Source organism: Oryctolagus cuniculus, chromosome 2 (assembly GCF_051225735.1).
Source record: "Oryctolagus cuniculus isolate XC-2025 breed Fujian yellow rabbit chromosome 2, ASM5122573v1, whole genome shotgun sequence".
NCBI lineage: Eukaryota > Metazoa > Chordata > Mammalia > Lagomorpha > Leporidae > Oryctolagus > Oryctolagus cuniculus.
The window spans coordinates 4,258,475-4,273,757 of NC_142868.1; the positions used below are offsets into that span (position 1 = coordinate 4,258,475).

The 15,283-nt window shown below is 57.6% G+C and overlaps 1 protein-coding gene across 1 annotated transcript in view; it reads right to left on the bottom strand.

The window, feature by feature from the left end:
* STK32B (serine/threonine kinase 32B) overlaps positions 1–15,283 on the bottom strand; it is a 257,275-nt gene that overhangs the window by 72,725 nt on the left and 169,267 nt on the right. The window lies entirely within an intron of this gene.

Here is a 15,283-nt window from a genome sequence, read left to right on the forward strand (position 1 = left end):
TGCTGGTCGTGGCTGGAACGCACACACAGGCTGTAACTCGGGTGTGCAGCTCCAGAGATGGCCTGGTGCAGGCGGATGCCACAGGAGAGGGGTTCCTAACCTACACGAGGGAGCCCCAGTGTTGGAAGGGGCCTACACGCCCCCTGCTGCACAGACGGGGGTCCAGGAGACCGGAAGTGGCTGGCCAGTGGTCACATCGCAGTCATCATTTGCAGTTGTTCAAATCAGGGCAAGGAAGAGGGTAGGCGTTTTCTGAGCTCTCGAATCACGAATGTTCCAGTCGTTTCTGGAACGGCCACCTTGGGCAGCAGCTGGGCTGTGCGCTGGGGACACTGGGACCAAGAAACTCAGGGCACAGGTGTGCACAGCTGCCCACAAGGCAGGGGCTGGTGGTCGGGGGCCTTTCTGGGGAGCAGGCAGCTGGTTCTCTTGCAGCTGGGGCTGGGGCACAGCACCTGGGGGAACCTTTGCCAGTGAGGGCCATTCCAGGCCAGGGTCACACAGCGGGGCCCGGCACGAACCCAGGCTGGGAGGTGCATTCGTAGCCCGTTAGCCCTAAGCTGACCCCGCAGTGTGGGAGTCAGCGCCGACAGGGGCGGGCATGAGTGACAGTGCTGGTCTTTGTGGGCGAGGCAGACACAAGGGCAGGACGGCACGCAGGGTGCTCTGAGGGCAGCAAAGGCCCAGGACTACCCCCGAGCCTGCCCAGAGACCCCCAGTACTTCTGGTTTGGGGACAAAGGACCCCATTTCTGAAAGTTTCAAGGCAAACCATTGTTTGCCCAGAAAACTTTATTTTTAAAATTTTAGCCCACTTTTATTATATTTTACCAACCAAGAGTTTTTAAAAAACACACAGAAAAGTCTATTGTAACCTAATGTCTGTTCTATTTCAGCGATCTGTTGGCTTGTCACCATGCCAACATCAGATACTCAATCAACGAACACTTCGTGAGCACCTCCATGTGCCAGGTGGGCAGCGGGCGAGGTCTCAGAGCAACAGGCTGGGGAGAAAGCAGGATCAGTTAGCCAAGGAACACATTCAGAGAGTGACGGGGCCAGGAAGCAAGGGGGTCATGGAAAAGGGGCGGGGCTAATTTAGAAGGGGGTCTGGGAGGCCCGCTGAGACCCCCTGAGCTGGCACAGCCACAGGTAGAGACAGCTGTCTGGGGCATGAGGGCTCCCGGGCAGGACCAAGCTGGGAGCATCTGGTGGTCACCAGGAGGGGTGTGGCCAGCGGCTGGCTGGGAGACAGTAGGGCCCGGGGCGGGGTGGGGTGGGCCCGAGGAAGGCTCTGGATCCCGGCTCCGGGGAAACAGAGAAGTCAGCCGTGAGTTCAAGCTGAGGAGTGGCCTGTGCTTCTTCCTCTTCCACAAAGCAATGGGTGGGGGAAGCGGAGCAAAGCCAGTGGACACTCGCTGAGGGCCTCCCCTGGCGCTGCTGGCCTGGGAGAACCTCTGTCCACCCAGCAGGGTCAGGCTGTGTCCCCCTGAAGCTCCCAGATTCCTATGTCCACGGTCACTGGAGGTGGAACCTTCAGGAACAACTTAGAGCTGGGTGAGGACATGGCGGGTGGGGCCGCCAGGGTGGCGCTGGTGGCTTCGTACAAGGAAGAGGGAGCGGGGCTGCACACGTGTCCTCCCCCTGGGTGAAGGCCCAGCCGGGGGGCCTCGCCAGGGGCTGGCGCCACGCCCTCATGCTCCCCACATCCTGGGGCGTGAGCCCAAGAAACCGCTATTGCAGACAAGTTACCCGGCCTGTTGTTGTTTCATTGTCCTGATCCAGTTCTGGATGCCGTCAGCTGTGCCTGCCTGTCCCCAACTCAGGGGCCGCGTACAGAAAACTCGGCCGGTGCCCTGCGTGCGACTCCTGTGAGATCCTCCTTCCCCGCTCAGGGGTTCCTGGTGCTGTTAGGGGCTTCATGCTCCTCTTCCTCCATAGCAAGCGTCCGGCATGAGCAGGAGGCCCCGCGCCCTGGCCACCAGCGGCGGGCCAGGCGCGGCCGCGTGTTCCACTGGATGCTCGGGTGCTCCCTGGGGCTATGCAGATGCGAAAGAAAAGTCCCCTCTCCAGGGTCAACGGGCCAAGTGGCTGCCCAGGACCCTGTTACCCAAACGCGTGGATCAGACCGACCTGCAGAGCCACGCAGGGCAGAGAGCTGTCCTGAGAGAGGGGGGCCAGTGGAGGTGCTGGCTCCAGCCTGGCCAGCACAAAGACCACCCACGAATGTCGTATTTCCATGGGCTGTGAGAACGGTTTTTTTTTTTTAAGATTTATTTATTTATTTGAAAGTCAGAGTTACAGAGAGGCAGAGGCAGCGAGAGAGAGAGAGAGAGAGAAAGAGAGAGAGAGAGAGAGGTCTTCCATCTGCTGGTTCACTCCCCGAGATGGCCACAATGGTGGGAGCTGCGCCGATCCTAAGCCAGGAGCCAGGAGCTTCTTCCAGGTCTCCCACGTGGGTGCAGGGGCCCAAGGACTTGGGTCATCCTCCATTGCTTTCCCAGGCCACAGCAGAGAGCTGGATTGGAAGTGGAGCAGCCGAGACTTGAACCGGCGCCCACATGGGATGCTGGCACTGCAGGCGGCAGCTTTACTTGCTGCCACAGCGCCGGCCCCGAGTGGGTTGTTTTTTTCACTTAAGCTACTTTACCTTGTGCTTCTGAGTTCACTGTTTTCTGTTGCTATAGTGCAGTGCCTGGTGCTGGGTCATTTATTAAAAAAAAAAAAAAAAAAAAAGCTGTCTATTTGGCTCAGGGTTCGGCGGGGGGCGGGGAGAGCTCGGAGAGCACAGGGCGGGCACTTGGCAAGCATCTCGCGTGGCCTCCTGACAGGGCCGAAGCCTCACACGGCGAGACGGAGCGAGCCCACCAGCTCGGGGCTCTCCTCTTCCTAACAGGCGGGGGCGGGGAACGCCCAACCTGTGGGGCACGCAGAATCACCTGGGACCCCAAATTGCACCCATCTGCAGCAGGCTGACGGCTCAGCCGATAGATTCATGGGGCCTGTAAGTGAGGGTAAAAATGTCCAAGTGGCCCTTGGCAGAAAAAAGGTTCCCCAACCCTGGTATGAAGCCCCCAGCCCCCTCCCGGGAGCCCCAGCCTCATCACCTCATTCAACCCTGATGCCCCCGAAAGGCCTCGCATCTGACACCGCTAACTCAGGACCCTGAGGATTAACTTTGCAACACGCGCACTTCGGGGGGTGCGCTCACACCCCAGGTGAACTGAAACAGTAACCTGAGACCACGTTCCGTGTACCTGCGTTCCGCGTATCCGCTCCTGCAGAGCTGCCCAAAGCAAAACCACAGGACTCAAGGACCACACGCCTCCTGCAGCTGCTGTTTGTATTCCAATGGATGCTGGACTATTGCAACATTATGTTCATAACCGCTGCATTCTGCTGTCTTCAGCTCACAGCTACACTGTCGTCTCATTCAGCATTCCATCCGAACTCACGGGAGGAGCAAAATGAATTATCGGGGGAAACTTGTGGACTGCGATGAATTCTAAAGCGGAAGCCCCAGATGCAAAGAACAATGATGGAAGCGGTAGTTCTGGAATTCGGGTTGGGCTGTTTTTGGCTACACATCCATACCTTGCCCTGTGCTACTGACTTGCACTCCCTAGGAAACCTGATGTGAGCTGGAGAGGAGAGGACGGCCTTTTATTTGTCTCTCTGTAGCTGTCTGCTGTCCACGGCTCTGTGCATTGTCCACCGTGCTGCTGCTTGTAATTATGTTCTCACAATAGGGCTGCACGCTGCCCCAGGACCCGGCAGAGCCCGAATGGGAAAGCTGCGTTCCCTCACAGTAACCCCGACCCAGGGAGGGGTCTGGAGAATTGGGCGAGCAGGTGGTGGGTTCTGAAGACACAAATCACAGCCCGGGCATTGCCATAGAACAGCACGAAGACAGACATTTCTGCATTGACTTTTAAAAAAATTAGTAATTTCGTACTTTTCTCCAAAAAGGATTCAAGTGACTTGCAAAATCCATACGCCATCTTGCAATTTAAAATAAGCCAAAGATTAAACTGAGGAATAAAATGGAAAAGGAAGCAGGAAAAAAATGCCTGATTTATGGGCGAAGATGCCGTGTGCTTGCCCTGGCTACGAACGGGCTCCGGTCTTCCCCTGCAGCCCGAGCGAAGGCAGCAACAGGATCGCTTCCACGGTTCAGGGTTATCGTGGAAGAGAAACTGTTTCGGAAACACATGATCTCTTCCCGGCCCTGGAAGCACCAGGAACCGTCTTCCACTGGCTCCTGCCAACGATGGCACGCTGTCAGCGTGAACAGTCTACCTCCACGATGGAACTCCAGCAGAGCAGCAGGCAGAGCGGGACTGCTCTCCAATGCCCCTCGAGTTGGCTGACGGCATGAAAAGTCCGGTCTCACAAAAGCAGAGCTGCACAGGGCCACGCAGGTGGGGTCTTGTGCGTCACGTCCCTGAGGGGGTCTGGATGCTGGTGCCACGTCCAGGCAAAGTCCCCAGATGTTCCACCCCAGCTCCCCACGTGACACGCTCCTCACTCCGGGGGGGCACCCCCTGCTCCTGCCCTCACTCCCTCCGCAGCTGACAGCAAGGTTACCACCTGCGAGCACTTCTGGTCCCCGGGGACACTGGACAGTTTTGGTGGCCTCCCGTGGCCAGGGATGCTGGCAAATGCCCTACAGCGCCCAGCACAGCTCTGCCACCAGGAAGGCGCTGACCCCGGATGTCCACGGTGCCGAAGCCGACGAGCCCAGCTTTAGACCGACGCCCCCTTCTTGAAGCAGCACGCCCTCATCCTCAAAGACGGAGGTGCAGGTGGTGGCTCCTCACTGCGTGCCAGGCACCACCCAGCGCTGCGTTGCAGAAACTCATCTCACGCCCCCAACCACCCACTGAGCTGGCAGTACCGTGAACTGTCGGATGACTGAGGCTGGCGGAAGTTCCACAAGGCCCAGCGTGACGCAGCCACGGGGCGGCAGAGCTTGGGGGTGACCCGGGTCTGCAGGGTCCGGAACCCGAGTCTGAGGTTCAATCTTTGTCTCCCGGCACTGGCCTTGTCACTGCTTCTCTGGTCTCTTCTTCCCACCGGCCAGTGAGTGAACTCTGCACACAGGGACTCGGCGGCTCAGCCCTGGCCTGCATTTACCACGTGGCCGAGAACGTCACATACTCAAGAATGAGTGGGTGGCCCGCACCCAGAGCACTGTCTTCTGTGTGGGGTGGGAAGCCTCCGTGCTGGGTAGCCGGGGAGCTGTTTACATCAATGGCGACAGGAACTTCCTTGCTCTCTGAACTCAAGCCACAGATCAGCCTGCATGGTTCCAGAGCCTTCCCCCTCCCACCCGGGGAGCAGAGTGACCACGCCACGCGCTGGGCAGATCTGGAAGGGGGCGTGGCTGTGCTCCGGGCAGCCCTGTCCGGCTCCCTCCCTGCCTCCGGACTTCCCTGCCTGGGGCTGCATCTTGTCTATTCCCTGCTGTGGCAAGGACCTGGCCAGCCAAGTGGGGGGCCTGCAGGTGACCCCAATTCCTGGGCCCAGGCGGTGACCCCGGTCTGGAGCTGAGGAGTGAGCAAAGCCTCTGCCGATGCAGATCTGAGCTGACTTCTGCCATCATCCGAGTCAGCCACGGCCTGGATGCTCCCGCTGACCACCCTCAACCCATGTGACACCACTGTCACCCTGCATTCCCTCACGGGGAGACCAAGGCCAAGGAGGTGGATGGGTCTGAGGCTCCGAGGTAGGTTTCTTTCTGGACAGCGCGTCGTGTCCTTGGTCGCCAGCCTGGGAGGCTTACAGATCAAGGCCAGCCATGCTGACCACTCATGACAGCACACGTGAGCACGCCCATAACAACACGCGTGAACACGCTCGAACAGGGCGGCACAGTTGGAGCCAGGCCGCCGCAGGCCAGCTCCCGCTGCCTCGTCAGGGAGGCGTCCTCATCCTCTCCACGAGCCCTGTGCCCCCTCGCAGGAAGCCCCCTCGCCTTGAGTGGCGCTGGGACCCTCGAACCCTCCATGTCTTGGCCCAGTTGTTCTTCCTGGGGCAGAGTCCTGGAGGGGCAGAGGCAACCCCGGCGGGACAGCCCCTCCGGAGGCCTGGCAGCCCAGCCCAGCCCCGCCCCGCGGCTCCAGCTCCTCCCCTGGGTCTCACTGTAGGGCCCTTGCAGGGTTGCGGGCTGAGTATCTCCTTGGGCAGCATCACGCCCACTCCTGGCGCCTAGGGGGTGCACACAGAGCGGGGCTCGCCTGCTCCATCCCCTCCCGGCCAGTCTCAGAGATTTAACACTCGGCCAGCGAGGAGCTAAAAATAGCCCTGTGCGCTCCTGCGATGCAATGGCTGGGTGCTGGGCTTTCTACCAGCTCAGATCGTACAAGCAAAAAGGAGTTATCAGACCCGAATTGTGCCTGATACATATAAGCCCTTACTCATATTTTTAATAGCAGTCACAATAAAAAGCTTTTTTAAAAAAATCTCAATTTGACTTGAGCCGCAAGAGCCCTCAAGCCACTCAGATGTGACGGCTCTCATTCTTTGGAGCAGACGGGCTCTCGCCCCCTCCCGTCCTGGCCAGCAGACCCAGAGATGGGCCACCTGCCACGTGCCACGGCGGGCACAGTGGTGCCACCCGACTCCTCAGCCGCGGCGGCTTCCCTGTGAGGAGGCAGAGGCGAGCTGCCAGTCCCACCCGCTCACAGAGGGGCTCTGGGGGCTGCCTTGCACACGAGGGACTGTTCTCATGGCTCAATGATTTTATTCTTCTTAATCTGCATCCTGCAGGCTTTGAAAGCGTTCGCAGTGGCTGCAGAAGAGTAAGAACGCCTGAGAGAGGGGGGAGAGAGAGAAGAGAGCAAGGGAGCAGCCGACGTGCTCACAAACAGACCCTGCAGGGACCCGCGGCTCCCACCTCTGGCAGTGCAGAGAAAACCAAGGCCCAGCAGATGGACAGCGTGGCGCCCCCTGCCGGCCGGCGTCGAGCCACTCCCCCAGGGCTGCATGCCAAAAGAAATCTGGAACTTCTCCTTTTAGTCCGTTTTCCGCTGTTTTAGCAAAAAATACCTGTGTCTGGGTCGTTTATAAAGAGCAGAAGTTTGTTTGGCTTGCAGTTCCGGAGGCTGGGGAGTCCAAGAGCATGGCAGGGCACCGGTGGTGGTGTAGGCAGGCAGACAGGAGAAAACTGATCAGGTTTGGGCTGGAAGCCACGCCTTCACCACGCCCCCTGTGTGACCGCATCCCCCTACCTGGCCCCACCTGTGTGCCCACCTGCCAATCAGGCTAATTAACCACTCCCATGTGGAAGTGGATTAAAGGCCTGGGACATGGTGGGCCTGTTAGGCAGGAAAGTCAGAAATTGAGCCTATGTGTGTGTGAGACAGGCCTGAAGACCAGCACCTACTGCGGAAGCCCCAGAAGCCCAGCATCTGGCACTTCCAAGTCCTGCCCAGACCCTGAGAACCTCCCAGGTGGCCCCAGCCCTTTCCCCAAGAGAATCCTCTCTCCTCAGGACCAAATGGGTTACCTGATAACGTGGGGCAATAAAACCCTCTCAGACGCCCTAAGGGAAGCCCCCCTACTCTGCCCTGCACCAGCCAATCTGGGGAGGAATCCGCTAATTTTCACCCAACAAGCCCTTCTTCCAGGACTCGCCATCTTTTGTCCTGGAGGAGAGGGGGAGGCGGGTAAACAGACTCCCTTAAACACCTAGGGAGTCCAAACTGCTCTCTCGGCCCTCTGCCTCTGCTGAGCCGCCCGCCTGGCCTGCCCAGGTGTGTTCTCTCCATTCAACCTTGTAACCTCGCTCCCCCCTAGTCCCAGTGACTGGGCACCCGCTCTCCTGTCCTTTCCATTCTGATGGGTGCCCTACCCCCCCAATAAAACTTTATCACTTCGCTCCCTGTCTCACGCCTGAATTCTTTCTTGCGTGAAGACAAGAATCCCCCGGCTTTCACGGCCTTTGCTCCAGTGACCCCATCACAGAACCCCGCCCTCACGACCTCATCTCATCCCAGCCACCTCCCTCGGCCCCACCCCCAAGTGCAGTCAAACCAGAGCACTTGAGGACCCGTGTCTGGTGCAGGCTCCCCGTGCAGGACCCTGTGCCTTCTCAGCATCACTCCCCAGGCCGTGGGCTCCGGGTGAGCCCTCACTTGGGAGACCTCATGTTAGCGGGTGGCATTTTGGTGTAGGTTTTTTAAAAAAGAGACCGGTCTCCATGTTGGGACAGGGGAGGGGAGGGAGGCTCAGGGAAGCCTTGCGCCTCGCCCGGGTCACACAGCTGCTGCACGACCTCCTTTCCCTAAAATCCATCTCCCAGTGGCATCTTCAGAGCCCCACCCCCCGCCTCCCTCCACAGACACACGTCTGTGTCCCGCTGAGCCCAGGGGTCTGCACTTGCATTCATTTAGGAGCTGGCATCTCCCATCTCACAGCAGCAACCTGCTCCGAAAAGCAGCAGCTCTGTGCAAAAGCCAGGGACGGATTTCCCAGATTTTCAATGGGAAGAATCACAGTGCAATACCCAGCAAGCCACATTCCCCAACCAAGGTCTTAAACTACAGGTAAACACAATCAGCCGGCCGGCAAGAGGTCCGTATGGCAACATGTAAACTACTTTTTAACATTCTGTCCCCGTGTCAAACGCTACATGCAGTGAATGACACTGGCTTTGTTGTTTGCAGCACCACGTCTCACTCTCAGCAGCAGCTAAGACCCGCGTCCCCTCTGGCGATACTTACTATGATTTTCCAAGCTGAACATACCTGGCTGTGACATCGCACTAGTTGCAGAGTTGCCTGGAATCACCTCGGTAAAACTGTGACATGGCATGTTAGGGTTCTGAATCATTCTGCCCTTAGGAACAACAGAACAAGGGTGGACAGATGCACACAGGGTTGGGCCAAGCGCCATTTCCACCATTCACCCAAAGAAATGCGAGTGACGGGCTGGTGCTACGCCACAGAGGGGAAAGCTGCCGCCTGCAGTGCCGGCATCCCATATAGGTGCCGGTTCAAGTCCTGGCTGCTGCACTTCTGATCCAATTGTCTGCTATGGCCTGGGAAAGCAATAGAAGATGGCCCAAGTCTTTGGGCCCCTGCACCCATGTGGGAGACCTGGGAGCTGCTCCTGGCTTCGGATTAGCCCAGCTCTGGCTATTGTGGTCATCTGGGGAGTGAACCAGTGGATGGAAGACCCCTCTCCCTCTGTCTCTCCTTTTTTCTTCCTCTCTCTCTCTCCCTCTCCCTATCTCCCTATCTCCCTCCCTTCCTCCCTCTCCTCTCGCTCTGACTCTCTCTGTAACTCTGCCTTTCAAATAAATAAAAAGTAAATCTTTTTTAAGAAAAGGAATATGAGTGATAATTTCATACAGCTCAGCTTCATACGGTCCAGGAAATCTTGGTGACACAATTCAAGAGGTATGGGACCAGGAAGATGCTGGCTGGGGAAGCAGTGTGTGGGTGAGGACGCCTGCAGTGTGGTCCACACCCACGATATGCCTGCCCCCTGAACCACGCATTAATCAGATGTGGCCCCTCCACTGCAGGTGCTCCCAGCACTGAGACAGGAGGAGGAGGGGAGTGCAGAGGCACTGACGAGGACCTCCAGAAGCAGAGGGGTGGGGGGTGCTGAACACCCGGCAGGGTGGGGCGGACACATGAGCTGCCTCGCTGGGAGTCTGTTCCACCCCCTGCTGCGGCACCTACCGTGATGGTGACGAGTTCAGTTCCAGGCTCCCTTGCAGCTCCAGGTGAGGGTGATATACTTCCCTGAGACCCGTTAGTTGGGAAAACCGGCAAATTTGAGGTCTTGTTCTGGGAGGCTCCCTTCCCACTGCAGCAGGTGCGGCCAGGCCCTGTGCCAGCCAAAGTCTGTGACTTCGGGAAGTGGCCACAAAAGTTTAGTCAAGAATGTGTGCTTCAGCCCTCCAGGGATTCTGGGAAGACATTTAATTCCCTCTAGAAAATCCCTCTCCTCTCAACTAACCAGCATACATTCTCTTCCCCGAAGCTGAGCCCTGGCTAACACGCCAAGAGAAAGAGAGAAGGGAGAACATTCCAGAAATCAGCAGCAGCACAAAGGGGTGCCATGGGCTGGAGCTCAGTGTGGCGGCAGTGCGTGTGGGGGCGGAGGTCAGGGGAGGCCAGAGAAGGCCCCTAGCAAGGAGGACTCTGTGAGCCATGGTGAGGAGCCTGGACTTTAGTCCTAGATGTGGGGAGCTACTGAAGAGCTTCAAACAGAAAACGGGCCAGGTCAGCGTTGAGTTTTGGAGCAACTACTCTTGCAGCTGATTGATCAGACGGGCTTTACTCCTTGCAGTGCGGAAGTTGGGGGTTACTGAAGTCATTGATGAGCCCCAACCATCAGGGTGCACGCAGCCCTGGTGGAGGGTCCAGGAGCCAGGGGCAGATGCTTTGGTTCTGTGCACCTGCACCCTCACTGGTCACGCAGGGATTTTAGTGGTGTTGAAGTCCCAAGATGCTAGGATTTTTTTTTTTGACAGGCAGAGTGGACAGTGAGAGAGAGAGACAGAGAGAAAGGTCTTCCTTTTGCCGTTGGTTCATCCTCCAATGGCCTCCATGGCCGGCGCACCGCGCTGATCCGATGGCAGGAGCCAGGTGCTTCTCCTGGTCTCCCATGGGGTGCAGGGCCCAAGCACTTGGGCCATTCTCCACTGCACTCCCTGGCCACAGCAGAGAGCTGGACTGGAAGAGGGGCAACTGGGACAGAATCCGGCGCCCCAACCGGGACTAGAACCCGGGGTGCCAGTGCTGCTAGGCGGAGGATTAGCCTAGTGAGCCGCGGCACCAGCCAAGATGCTAGGATTTTATGAGTTATTAGGAGCAGGGGCTCAGGACACTGCCTGAAACACACAGAGCAGGTGCTCGAGGATACCTGCCTCTCACGTCAGCCTTCCCAGACTCCCGCCCTCAGCCCTCTGCAGAATGGGCTCTGCGCTGGGCGTCCCCAGGGACCTGGAGTTTGTCAGCTGTGTTCTGTCTCCCGCCTTGACCCTTCCTCCTGCGACTCCTTTGTCTCGAGCTCCCTGCCTTGTGATTCTGGGCCAGCTCGCCATTCGCATCACTCCAGTGACTTGCCAGTGCATTTGGCATTCACTCGGCATCCCTGTCTGGCCCGCGGGCCTGTCCGATCTCACTTTACCCTGCTCCCGACTCGGTCTGCTTCCTTCATCTACTCTGGCTGTCGTGTTTCTGTCTGGCTGGCTAGGATCTTCCTCGTCCGACATCCTCAGCCTCCTTCACTCTCCCATTGCTGCTCCTCATCGCACCCTCGGCTCACAGGACGGCTCAGCAGACAAGCTTCCTTCCCTGCCCGACTCTGGGAGCCCTGCTCCTTTTTGGCACCCTCAATTTCTCTAAGCCGTTTTTCTTTTTAATATTTATCCTTATCTTTTTTAAAAGATTCATTTATTTATTTGAAAGGCAGAGTTACAAAGAGAGGCAGAGGCAGAGAGAGTCTTCTATCTGCTGGTTAACTCCCTAAGTGGCTGCAATGGCTGGAGCTGGGCCAATCTGAAGCCAGGAGCCAGGAGCCAGGTCTCCCACATGGGTGCAGGGGCCCAAAGACTTGGGCCATCTTCCACTGCTTTTCCCAGGCCATTAGTAGGGAGCTGGATTGGAAGTGGAGCAGCCAGGACTCGAACTGGCGCCCATATGGGATGCCGGCACTGTAGGAGGTGGCTTTACCTGCTACCCCACAGTGCGGGCCCTTCATTATCATAAACAATCCAATTTACTCCTCGGTTCCTGTGGTCTCTCTCCCTGCCAGCACCACACACACATGCACACATGCACACATACCACACATGTATGCACACACCACATGCACACATGCATACACACACGCATGCACACACACCATACACGCATGCACATGCATCAGATGCATGCACATACCACACACCAAACATACATACACACGTATACCACACACGCATGCACACACACCACACACACGTAAGCGTCAGTGGTTCTTAAACTACAGCATGAATCAGAAGTGTCTGGGGCTGGCGCCACAGCTCACTAGGCTAATCCTCCACCTTGCGGCGCCGGCACACCGCGTTCTAGTCCCAGTCGGGGCGCCGGATTCTGTTCTGGTTGCTCCTCTTCCAGTCCAGCTCTCTGCTGTGGCCAGGGAGTGCAGTGGAGGATGGCCCAAGTGCTTGGGTCCTGCACCCGCATGGGAGACCAGGAGAAGCACCTGGCTCCTGGCCTCGAATTGGCACAGGGCACCAGCTGCAACGCACCTGTTATAGCGGCCACTTGGCAGGTGAACCAACGGCAAAGGAAGACCTTTCTCTCTGTCTCTCTCTGTCTAACTTTGCCTGTCAAAAGAAAAAAAAAAAAGAAGTGTCTGGAAGGCTTGGAAAATCTCCGGGCCCATCCCAGAGAGTCTGACTCAGTAGGGCTGGGATGAGACCAGCCTACTGTGTGGGGCCCACACATTAAGAAACACTGGTTGGGGCTGGTGCTGTGGCACAGCAGGTGAAATTACCACCTGCGGCACTGGCATCCCATATGGGTGCTGGTTCCAGTCCCGGCTGCTCCTCTTCTGATCCAGCTCTCTGCTATGGCCTGGGAAAGCAGTAGAGGATGGGCCAAGTCCTTGGGCCCCTTGGACCTATGTAGGGGACCCAGAAGAAGCTCCTGGCTCCTGGCTTTGGATCGGCTCAGCCCTGGCCATTGTGGCCATTTGGGAAGTAAACCAGTGGATGGAAGACCTCTCTCTCTCTCTCTCTCTCTCTCTCTCTCTCTCTTTCTCTACCTCTCTGGAGCTCTGCCTTCCAAATAAATAATCTTTTTTTTTTTTTTAAATGAAACCCTGGTCTGCGTTCTTCATAGTCTTATTCGGAACACTCAGCAGGTCTTCAAGTGATGTGCAAACCAATGAAGTCCTAATTTTTGTGTCATCCTTTAGGACCCCAAATCCAGCGTCCCAGGCTCCAGGAGGCCTTTCCGACAGCAGCAGGGGCTCTGTGCGGACGGCCCAGCTCTGGTTGCTGCAGCCATTAGGGGAGTGACCCAGCAGATGAAGGACCCCCCCACCCCGTAACGCTGCCTCTCAAATAAATAAATCTAAAAACAAAACCCTCTGTCCCTGCAAGTGTCACACACTGGAGAAGAGAGAAAGCCTAGATTTTAAGGGCTCCCATCCATCCGAGCAGCACAAAGACCCCACGGGGATGAGCTGCAGAGACATAAATTGCATTATCTTTTAAATCTTCCTTCTTGAGTAAAACGCTATTATTATTTTTTACATCACAGCCGGGCTGGAGGTGTGAGGAGACGTGGATCCACGTGTCACAGATGGAGACGGCACGCGGCACACTCTCCCGAGCAAGCAGCGTCAGGCACTCCAGCTTAGCTTCTCCCCATTGCTTTCAGCTGGGCATCGGGAACCCCCGACAATGGCTACTGTCTCCTTGTAATGTCCCACATTCCCCAAGGCAGTTTACGAAGAGGGAATTGGCTGGGTTCAAAAAAAAAAAATTACTCCAAACAGCTTTCTTCTTGGTTCTGAAGCTGACCCGCTTTCTGATCATTCATTCGCTGCCCTTTATTGAAAGTGAAAAGCGAGAGAGGCCCTGGCAGGGACAATGATCCCAATGAAGTGGCTTCCTGCAGCGGATCCCTGGCCAGGCACCGACGCGCCCCGGGCTGTCTACACACTCTCCCTGAGGCTCCGTCTGTGAAAGAAACCACAGCGGATGCACTCGCTGGCTCCCCGAGCTCCCACGTCCATCAGAAGGACCTGGAGAGCGAGAGGACCAGTCCCTGCCCGCGCGAGGCTGGCGCCCACACGCGGGGGATGGAAGTTCCCCGCGCATCTACCGGCCCCGCCTGTGTTGAGTCCTGTGGGCTTCTTGGATGGACGAGCTCCTACGTGACACATAACAACCCTTCCCCCGGAGGTTCCTCTGAGGTTTGGTTTGACAGGTGCGGTCAGCCGTGAGACGTCTGGGATGCTACCTGGGCAGGACAAGGATGGAGGGTCAGGGAGAGGGACCCGTAGCTGACCTCCCTGAACAAGGAGGCACCTTCACAGACGCACCTGATTTCTCAAGATTTCTTTCGGCATTTTGGATTAGCGCACCTTTGTGAGGGAACCGGGCAGCTCTGCACCGCACGCACGCACGTACGCACGCACGCGGCTGCGGGGGACCACAGCAGGCGCCAGCCTTGCCCACGCGCCTGGGGCCCCCAGCTCCTGTGCTCCGGCTCTGGGTGCAGAGGGTTTCACAGCACTGTGGGCCACGGTGACCCCGCCGTGCTGCCCAACGGGCGCCGGGGGCGTTCCCCGCTGTGTCCTTCTGCTCCCCTCATCCAGCCTCCCCCAGCGCCCGCTCCCCTGCCGACGTGAATCTGGGTGGCACAGGTTCATCCCTGTCACTGCTCGTCTCGTCTTTGAGCGAGAACACGCGGAGTTCATCTGTCTGTGTCTGGCTTATTTTACTCAAGCAGCTCCGCTGGCGTGCGTTTGCTGTCAGTGTCAGGACGGCATTGCTCCCTGGGGGCAGAACGCGGCCCGCTGTGTACACATTCCGTTCTCTTTATCCTTCTTGCTCCTGTGGACACCTGGGCTGGCGGCAGGATCACAGCACTGCTGCCATCGCTTTCCTTGCCGATTTCATTTCCTGCACATGCGTTCCCAGAGTAGGGCAGCTGGGTCAGACGGTAGGGCTATTTTTAGTTAGTGTTTTTTTTTTTTTTTAAGATTTATTTGAAGGTCAGAGTTACACAGAGGAAGATACACACACACACACACACACACACACACAGAGAGAGAGAGAGAGAGAGAGAGAGGGAATTTTCTACTACTGGTTCATTTCCCCGATGGCTGCAACAGCCAGGGCTGGGCTAGGCTGAGCCCCGGAGGCAGGAGCTCCATCTGGGTCTCCCACGTGGGTGCAGGGCCCAAGCACTCGGACACCTTCTGTGCTGGCCGGGAGCTGGATCAGAAGCGCAGCCGCAGTGCCAGCCCCTACTTTCCGCGTCCCCAGGACACCCCGTCCTGTCCTGTCTCGCAGATCTGCCTCCCTGCAGCAGCCATGGCAGCCTTTCCTCCTCTCCGCAGCCTCACCGGCATCTGTGAGTTTTCGTCTTTGGGATGACAGCCATTCCGCCTGGACTGGGGGGCACCTCCTTGTGGTTCTGATTCACACCCCCCCGGGGCCAGTCACACTGAGAGCGTTTCGTGTTTCTCTGGGCGTTCCCACTTCTTCCGAGAAATGTGCTCAGAGCCTTGACCCACTTCTTGACCCGACTGCCTGCTACTTT